Source organism: Furipterus horrens, unplaced genomic scaffold (assembly GCF_987537825.1).
Source record: "Furipterus horrens unplaced genomic scaffold, mFurHor1.1.pri manual_scaffold_4, whole genome shotgun sequence".
In the NCBI taxonomy this organism is placed as follows: domain Eukaryota; kingdom Metazoa; phylum Chordata; class Mammalia; order Chiroptera; family Furipteridae; genus Furipterus; species Furipterus horrens.
In genome coordinates, this window is record NW_028327174.1 from 84,238,596 (window position 1) to 84,249,023 (window position 10,428).

Genomic DNA, 10,428 nt, shown 5'->3' on the forward strand with positions numbered 1-10,428 from the left:
CTCTCTCTCTCTCTCTCTCTCTCTCTCTCATCTCTGATAGTGCTCAAGTTGAATATCTTTTAAAATGTCTTCTTTAAATGGTAAAATAAACATAAACAAAGACAGTGTGTGTGGTTGAAACACCCTCAGAAAGTTTTTGTACATTAGAAAAACACGCATACTACTAATTCCAGGGAGCATAAATAGTTCTCTGTACTGATTTTTTTTCTAATTTTATTGAAAATATTGTTTTAAATAACTAACCAGGAAGAATAAACTTTGGATTATAATAAATAACCAGGCACTATAAACATTATATTTTAATAAAGACAAAACTCATTTATTATTCAATGTTCAGTTTTTTAATTTGTATATAATACCAACAATACCATGCATAAACATTTAAGCTCCCAGTTCATGTTAACATTGTTCTAGGCATGCAGAAGGAATGAGGTCTGAAGTTCCTAATAAAATTCCTAGTTCTCTTTCTGCCAGGGATATTGTAGTATGATTGAATATGGTCCTTTCTTCTTAAGAATCAGAATTATCTGAAATGCCTAGCAAAATGTCAAAACCAATTGGATGTTAACATTGCTATTCAAACAAACAAACAAACAAATAAATAAAATGATTAAGAATAGATCAACTGTACAACATACAAAGTAGATAAAACTTCCCATTATGCCTCACTGTGAGGCTTCTGTCAATACACACAATTTGATTCTAAAATATATTACTAAATTTATTGTTCTATTTTAGTTACTGAGCAATGAGGATTTAGAATAATGGGAAAATAATAGATAGGAAAAAAGTAACTATTTTCTTTTCATTTTATTAGTACATGTGCAGATTCTTCATACTATCCAGGCACCACCTCTTCACATTAAGATCTAGGAAAAACTGCCTCTTTATCTTCTTTATTGATAATCCACTACTTCTGGCTAATTTCATATCTTCACTAATAGAAAAAGATAGTGGTGCTGTATTTATCCACAGTGTCATGACTCTTTGAAACCTTTTTGTATTAAAAAATACAGATCTTCATTCCCCAGCTAACTATATAATTTCTTAAAACTGCTTCATCTACCATGCTGTCATATATAATGAATTTCAATGGCTTTCAAAGACAATAATTATGCTCTATTGATGATACAACAAATTAAAGTCATATCTGGATTATGCAGAAAAATGTGAATGATAATTTCCTTTCTTTATTATGTTCATCTTATTATGAGTGACTTTGCAGTGTAAATGTAAAACAACATATCTTCCAACTATGTCTTCTTCTATTGAATATTTTAGGATGTAATCACTTTACCCCTCGAATCGAATGATGACTACCCTCTGCTTCTACACAGCACCACTAGCTGGGAGGAGAGGCAGGGTGAAACCAGAAAGGTGGTCACATTTGCTAACGGGGTACCCCATCCTTGTTTGACATGCTTAGTACTCACTAAGGGGAGCATGATGTTACCACATTGCAAGAGAGGATATTCATGGGAAGGGCCCATTGACACTGGAAGGTGAATCTTAGAATTCAAAGAAGGAGGTCTGGCCACACAATAAGACCATTTCACACGTGGTGTGAAGCTTGTAGAGGAGGTAGGGGAAATCCTTGGTGCCAGTGACTGGAGACACACACGGTAAACCACTGACAGGCAAAAGCCCACGAGCCTTTGTTTATTAGTAAAACGTGGGTGGACAGAGCCCTGACCTACTCTGAGTCCAGTGAGAATAAGAGGTTCTAAATTGTCATCAGCACCATTCTGGCACTGACAAAATATGCTCCAGCTAGCAGGAACGAGCTGCACTATTCTTGCTTCTGGAACCAGGGCTCAATTGCAGGGCCCACGACACTAGACCTGGAAATCCTAGGCGCTGTCAGGTCAAAAAAGGGAGTATGCAGGGTGGTGGGGGGATGAGTATGGCAGGTAACTATAAAGCACTCTGATGTCCCAATCTAGATTTAAAGCACCCCAATCTGGTGGCACATCTGACAACAGGATTTCCAGACACTGGAAGAGAATTTAGATAATATCGAGGTAGGCATTTCCATCAATCAGAAGCCACTAGTGACCAGGTCTGAACTTCGGGCACATTTTCTCAGTCGTACTGGGAACCTAATAATCCAGGTGGAAATTTTCTAAGACATTTTGAATGAAGGGTGGGTTGGGGGGTGGGGATATGGATACACCAACTTTCCTCGCTTAAGAGTGATACAGCTGTGTAGAATATGTCATAGATAACAACTTGGGTATTGTAAAATGCACATTTACACTATTTCTTTTCTCTTTCTCCCCTCACTCCTCTCCTGCCTAACTTCCCTCCCTACCTTTCTTTCTTTCTAATAGAATGTTAGAATATTTAATCTAACTCCCCTCAATACATGGATCAGGAGAATTAATGATGATGTTCACTGCAGTGAAACTTTGCACAAGTAGAAGATGTAGTAGTTCTGAGAAAATAGAAGCTGTAGGAAAAGTCAGATTCAGTTTACAACTCCATAATGATCAGGCAAGAGACACTGACCCAGTCAGGATGCAAAGAAAGAGATGATAATTTCTACCTGAAGTAGGTAATTGGCTTTAGAAGGGCACAGCAAAATAAAATATTTCGTAGATCTCTAATGCAAAATTTTCACAAATGAAATTAAAAGAATGGCCCTGGCTGGTATGGTTCAGTGGATTGAGTGCTGGCCTGTGAACCAAAGGGTCAACAGTTCAATTACTAGTCAGGGCTCATGACTGGGTTGTGGGCCAGGTCCCCAGTTGGGGGCGTGCAAGAAGTAACCACACATTAATGTTTGTCTCCCTCTCTTTCTCCCTCCCTTCCCCTCTCTCTAAAAATAAATTTAAAAAATCTTTTTTTTTTTAAAGAATGAATTGACAACCCAACAGGGAGGGAATAGAAAAAATAGTAAAGTTGCCATTCAGAAATCAAGGTTGAATTGAATCATCAACCATTTGAAATTACAAATTTTAGATTGTTTTAAAAATTAAATGTATTTTCCTTTTGAAGAGAAAAATATAAAGATGACTAGATGACAGTCTGTGAGACTAAATAAGGAAGTGTTTCTCAGAGGATATCTTTCAAAAAGAATGAGTTTAAGATTCAATATACATGTAAAATATAAAGACATACGTAGCCTCTAAAAAGCACCAAATGATTATTTTAGCACTGAACTTTATCCCTCTAATTTCTATAAAGGAAAAGTAAAACAAATTCTATTCATATTTTTGACATTATACATTGGAAAGTTTCCACAAGTTGGCTTAGAGCCAATATGTTTTCCCAAGTAATTCTTACTAATCAATACTCAGAAAAAAAAAAAAAAGAAAGAAAAAAAGGCACCTCACTTTAATGCCATTTTAAGTGGGCTTTAATTCACCAGAAGTTCTAAATTCTTAGCATCTCAAAATTTGCAGGCCTGAATCCAGAAATTATCATTTGAATATTTAACTCCCTTGGTCCACATATTTGCATCTGAGTACTTAGTAAAGAATGAATCAAGGTCATACTATGATGTTTTCAATTAATAGTGTTCATTTATAATTTCCTCTACATGTATGAAAAATGAACAAATTATTATTCATGTGTGGTTCTTTTAGCAGAAGAAATTGGAAAGCAGTTTTATGTCAGTGTCATTAAATATTTCAAATAAAAAATCAATGAAGTTAATTCAATAAAGATTTGATTCTTCTCAATCAATTTATAGAAACAAGTAAAGCTTTTTGAAGTTTACTCTTTCAGTGATGAAATACTTGGCATTATGTGAATGTCCAAGTTCCAATTAAAACATCAAGAATGAAGATGAATGTATGTGTTTTCCTGTAAGGTTACCAATTCATATTTTGATGGAGCTTATTTTCACAGAACGTTTTTCTTTCTAACTAATTTAAAATAAAATGTGTTAGAAATGTACTTAGATTTGGCCATGGTGTATACATAATCTTGAATACCACTAACTGATGTGGAATATTCTAAATAAGATCTGAATTTGTAAGATATACAAATTTTAAATATAATCAAAGAATAACTAAACTAGAAAATTATGTGACAAATCTTGAATTAAAATGAAAAATTACAAGTGTTTTCTTTGTTGCCCCACCATGAAATATATTCTAGAAATGTTTCAACCTTTGAAAACTACTTTCTAATCAACAGTGTTAGTCCACTAAATGTTGGTTGTCTCTTATTTATAATCAGTTGGAAATCGTTAGTACAAACAATGAATTAAAAAAATAACCCACACTAAAGATTTTAAATTTTTTAGTAAATTATAATTTTTGAAAACAATGCAAATAGAAGATATTAAAATTTATTCTTTTAAAAGCAAGAATGAAACTGAACAGATTAATAATAATAACTCAGCTTACAAGATTTAATTTTGAGATTTTAAAATTAAATTGCTTTAATATTTTAACCTACAGTAAAATATAACTTTTAGTTTTAATTCAGTAAGTGTATAAGTAAAACCTGAAGAAAATTGAGAAAATCTATGATTTTGTAGCATCTTTATTTTTTGTAACATTTAAAAGACATATTAGTAGAGACAAAATTTTGAAGAATTTTGCCTGTGATAGATATTTGTAAAAGTAAATGGTCTGAAATATTTATAAAATTTAGTACTAACTATGGAATGAAAGTAATCCCCATTTAACAGAATTTGTTTAGCAGCTATAGAGAAAAGTTATCTTAATTAACATACTATGGTCTTTCAAAAAAAAAAAGCTATTGAAGATGTCAACAATTTTTAATTCATTAGCCATAAAATAAAGCATTTAAGAAAATATGTTTAGAAAATGTTTTCTGAAAACAATTAAAAATAATATGTTCATATTGTCAAAGTACATTATTCAGAAAAATACCATTGACACAATATTAGAGACAGATTAATGACATATGTGTATATCCTAAGAATAAGAACATATTTTGATCATGTTCAGAAAAATCAATATAAAGCTTTATTTTTTTCTATTTTGCTTTAAGATACACCAATGTATGTTATTTTTATTTCTTTATAAATAATTTCACATTTGAAAGTGTTGTTAATTAAGCTATTTTAAAAATAAATCAATATATTGTACATATGGTTAACAATACTGCAGTGTACACTTAAAATGTGTTAAAAAAAATAGACTCATGTTCAGTGATCTTACCATAATAATAGCAAAAAAAAAAAAATCAATGACTACAATAAAATTAACCTGCCAGTTTCACTTCCTCTTCCAATACATCCAGCATCCCCGTATTTCTAACATGTCACATTCCCCTTCTGAACAAAATACTTCAGTCTAGTGACATCACTTTTCAAAGAATCAACATTCCCAATTTCTGTACTTATTTTCAACCACTATTAAAAAACAAACTGTAACACCTCTTGCCTACCAACAACAAATGCTTCAAGCTTTTGAACATGGGCCACAGTCCTGAGTGCTTTACAACGTGATGAGATAAGCACCATTGTCCCATATTTTTTATAAATGAGGACAATGAGGCACAGAGAAGCTGAGTAAATTAGTCCAAGGTCCCAGACACAATAAGTGAAAGAACCAGAATGCAAACCTTTATATTCTAGATGCCTGAATGATACTGTCCTTTACTTAATCTAGTTTTAGAGTACTGCCCTAAATGGTTTAATTACTTCATAACTTTATCATAATTTGCTTCATTTTAAGCTTCATAGTATATAAATTAGGCTCTACTATAGTTACTATTTTTCTTTTCCCTCTCACTATGTAGTAACTGGCTATGATTGTTTCCAGTTGTAATCTGGCACATGTCAAGCAAGTGGATAGTAACTATTTGTGGAATACTTGATTGGCCTTAAAAGCTGAACGTAAATAGACTCATGAAAATTACAAAAGGTGTATTTCTACAAATTTAATTATTTTATAATTCTTTTTTTCAGTTCACTGCCAAAGTTTCAGTAGGAAATGGAGGAAGAAGAATATAAAAACTACACTCTTTTAACAATCCATAATTTAAAGTGTGTGACTAACATTTCAATGCTTTAAGCTTACCTACTAGTCATTATACAAGTCTTAGTATTTTAGCCTAGAGGTCCTTATCTTCTCAGAGGCAAAAGCCTCATAAGCTTGCTTTATGTGTATGCATATCTGTTTCTGGTGGGATAGTTTCTAAAAATTCTTAAAACTAATGAGTTAAAATTCTTCCTTTTCATTACTCTGATAACTTTTCCTTCTAAAAATAATTTTAATGTTATATCATTTTAAATAAGGATTCTAAAAGAAGCTTATTGAAGGTTTTTTTTTTTCTTTTGATCAGTCTTGCAGCATCAACATTTCTTCAAAGGTTTTACAAAATTCTTCTCTAGTTTCAGAATACTAATCTCAGTAAGGCATGATAAGCCTTGAATTTATAATTTGTATGAATATTTAAAATATATTTTAATTTACAATGTGATTCTGGGTTAGTTCCAGAACAGGGTAACTATATATTTATACAATGGAAGTTATTTGTAATATGATTTTTAAATGAATAGTTTTGAACTTCTGTATAATACACAAAAATAACAGAATTCTTTTCCAAATTACTTGTGCTATTAAATCATTGACTTTCATCAACTTTAGTAAACTCAAAGCTGATTAGATTACTTATTAGATGCCTACAACCTCCTATAGATACATTCTCTTAAATAAGGGACAATCTCAAATATTACATTTCTGTGTGGACCAGAGGCCCATGGGCCACAAAAACCTCAGAAAATAAGTGCTCTTAGTGAGACTGAGCTTGGTTCAACATATATCTTTTTCATCTACTGGAGATAATAAAAAGGTATAAGAATTAGAGGTGTTGACTCTACACTGTCTTTTTTTTTTTTTCCTTTTGATGGATTGGAGGTCATTACACCATTATTCAGGTCCATGCTTGCAATGAAAAATGTAGTCAGAGTTTGGGGATGCTAGAGTAGAAAGCTTATTCATTAAATTACTGACAACATTAATTTGGATAAGATGGTTGACACCTTGGAGAATAGGATAAAATTTAAAAATCTGTCAAGTTGAAGTATAGAAGATGTCAACAAGATAAATTTTTGTAGCAAGGTTAAAGAAAAAATTTACCCAAGAGGAAAAACAAACTGCACAAATGCTAAAAGAGAAGATAATATTGCATAAATGTGGCAAATACATGTATGAAATAATATAAAATATATATGAAATATAATAATCAAATATATTGTTAAACAAAAATCATTTCTACAATTAGTATTTATAGTTTATGATCAAAAATAAATTTTACTTAATGTATTTCTTTTTTAACATTAATGCTAACTGGTTTCATCATCTGCCTTTTTCTTCATTCATTCACACTGTCATGTTTATATCCCTATATTTAGTCAGTAAATATTGAAAGAGAGTGTAACAGAGCAGGGCGCTCCCCAAAGTCCCTGCAGCTCACTGTTTTGGGGATGGGGAAAGGAGATAATACAGCTTTTAAGGTACTCTGCATACCTATGGCAAGTTGGTAGCTAGATTATAGCTGTGCTATAGCCCAGGGCAAAAGTGCAGATGATAGGCTTAAGATACTTTTTTGCTGTCCCCAGGTAAAAGGGCAGATGCTAGGCTTAAGATGTTTTTCATAGCAATGACGTATGGTGCTCCGAGTCAGTATTTAAAATAAGGATGCTTTCTGGGTTTTGTCACAGGCATTAATGTTAAAGGTTAAAATTTTTTTACATGCATAGAGTGTGAATAGTTGTCTTTTTTAATTAAAAAGTTAACAACCATCTAATTATATTTTCCTCAAAACCACAAATTGCGTAGTAACTGAGTCTCTAGCCAACATATTCAAAGCTGAGAGGATCAAAAATGCAAAAACAAGTCCTCAGATCCAATTAAGGGAGCCTTGCTACATATGGGCTAATCTGTATCAGTGGTACTCCTTAATTCCAGGGAGCTGGAAGACATCCTAAATAACCCAGATCAGAACATTAACCTCATAGCTTTTTTCCAGCCTTCAACTCAAGAAGATAATATATTGCTAATTCTATTTCAGAAAACTTTTGCAAGTTGTTTTATTTACAATGGCCAGCTTTTAAAAGGTCACTAGACTAAAGTTAACTGGCCAATAAACTAGGCAGAAATTGCTTTACAAAAAGAACGGAAGCCCAAAATGCCACTTACTATAGAAAACCCACAATTTAGTTTCATTCAGAGCAAAGAGAAAAGAAACTTTTTGATCATACTGGAAGAAACTCAGCCATAGACTTGGAATCTGTACCCAAACTACACATGCAATGAGGGTAATACTCTGCTAACACAGTTATTTTGCTGCTGCATTTGTCTACAGTTTGTCTAGTATTAACAATTATAAACAGCAGTGCAACTAGTATTTGGAACAATCCTTACAGTGTTACAGTGTCAGGCACAATATTTCACTTCCATTTGCACCACTGGTTCTCTTTGGGTCCTGGGCCTCCTCTTCTTCAGTAAAGTCATTTTTGATGTTGAAGGTCTTGCAAATCTCTTCAGGAATATTCCCCTCGATCATATTGGCAATAGTCTTGCATGTAACATCAAGCAAACCTTTGATGTCTAAATAGTTTGCAGCCAGAATAAGTTCAAAAAGTGTTCCTTGGTCAACTTTCAGGAATTCTTGGTCCCATACAGGGGTATCATCTGTTTGTTTTTCTTTGTTCTCTTCATCCTCAGTAGGAGGGGGATCGTCCTTGTGGTGGGTGCACCACTGAATGAACTTTTTTAATATTGCTGCATTAACATTTGGTAGAGGAACTGGGTCTTCATCGCCTTCATCATCCATTCCCAAATCTTCTAACATGGTCTTGATAGTCACCGACTGTTTGACTTAGGAATGTGCTTAGGAATGTTCTAACTATGGGGTATTTAAGAAGTTTTCACTAAGGAAAAGAAACAAATATAAATGATGCGTACAATATAGCATATTTCTATTTCTATACACAAATGCTTCAACCAAAATCCTAGTTTTATGACACATCAATAGAACAATGTGATGGAGTTATAAAAATAAACTAGGCATACTGGGATACCAAAGTATTATATATTTTAAAAGGGTAAGAAAAAAATAGAGGATGGAAATCCTGAAGTGACTTGATAAGTGGAATAAATATAGCTGCCTGGAATGTTTTCAAGGACATAGTAAACTCAAAAATTAACTTTAAAAATATGAAAAGCCATAAGCTAGAGGAGAAGAATAGCATCTGAAATATCAGAGGTGAGACAATAGTAGAACAATGTACTGTGGAAACTGGCCAATGCTACAAGTCAGGATTCGTTTGTTTGCTTTGGTAAGGAGCTGGTTTTACATTACAACACACAAATTACTATTATAATTTGAAATTACTTTCCAAATAAGGTTATGAAAAATATTTTTGGTATGTTTTAATTAAAAGTGTCTTAAGTATCTTTTTAGTTTATTTCTTATTTAGTAGGTCAAAAGTCAAAAACAGAGTTCCTGAGTAAAACTCACTCGGCCTGTGCTAATTAATTCCTGAGGGAAATTTCTCCAAATTTTCTTTTCAGATTTATGATGTATCTAATTTTTTAAAGATAATGCTAAGATCAGTATTTCTTAGTTAAAGGAGAAATAAAGCTGATATCTATTTAATGAAGAGACAGCTGGCACATGAAGAAAACATACAACCATGGAAAAAAGACACCAAACTATCTGAAAAAAGATATTTTCTAATATTAACAACTGCATTATTTTCCTTCTGTTACTTAATTGTGTCAATTTATGTAAAAGTTTGAGGCTCAAGTGTATGTTTATTTGTCCAGGTGTTTTGAATGTTATTATGTAAATATGTGTGTTAGATTAGTATCTTCATTTGTTAGTTTCTTAAATTAAATTTAAAATTGTATCCTTCAAAGTTTGAGCTAAATAAAGACAAAAGGAGAAAAATGGCTTGTCACAGATAAAGGATTTACATAGTGCTGCTTCCTCAGTACTTACTTGCTTGAATAAATATCCTAAATGAATGTATCATATAAAGCAAAAATATTGCAATTGCTAAAATAAATACACATTTAAGTGTTCACAGCTACAGATGGCTACGGATCTTAGAGAAATAAATAGGGCTCAGTCTAAAATGAATGTAAGACATTGAAAGAAGCATAAAACAGTTTTACAGAACATGATAAAATGAAAACTGATTGACAGGTAATGAACTATAAAATCTATATTGAAATGAAAATTACACAGAAAAAGAATAGCATGTGGCCTTATCCCTACAGTCTTAGGGTTGAAAAATGGGAAATTTTCTAAACCACCAGCTCACAAAAATTAAGCAAATTAAAAACTGATGAAAAACCTATGTGCTATGATTGAATTAGCCAGTTGCTGAGAAAGAGAAGTGCAATGCAATTTAACTTTGTGGTATTAGAATGCTCTTCCTATGCAAATTACATTGAATTGGCAGTTGAAAATGAAATGTTTCCTGTATATCTG

General features: G+C 32.3%; 1 pseudogene; it reads right to left on the minus strand.

Moving 5' to 3' along the window:
- Nucleotides 1-8,355: 8,355 nt before the first annotated feature.
- LOC150012316 (S-phase kinase-associated protein 1 pseudogene) lies at nucleotides 8,356-8,781 on the minus strand (annotated as a pseudogene).
- Nucleotides 8,782-10,428: the final 1,647 nt, after the last annotated feature.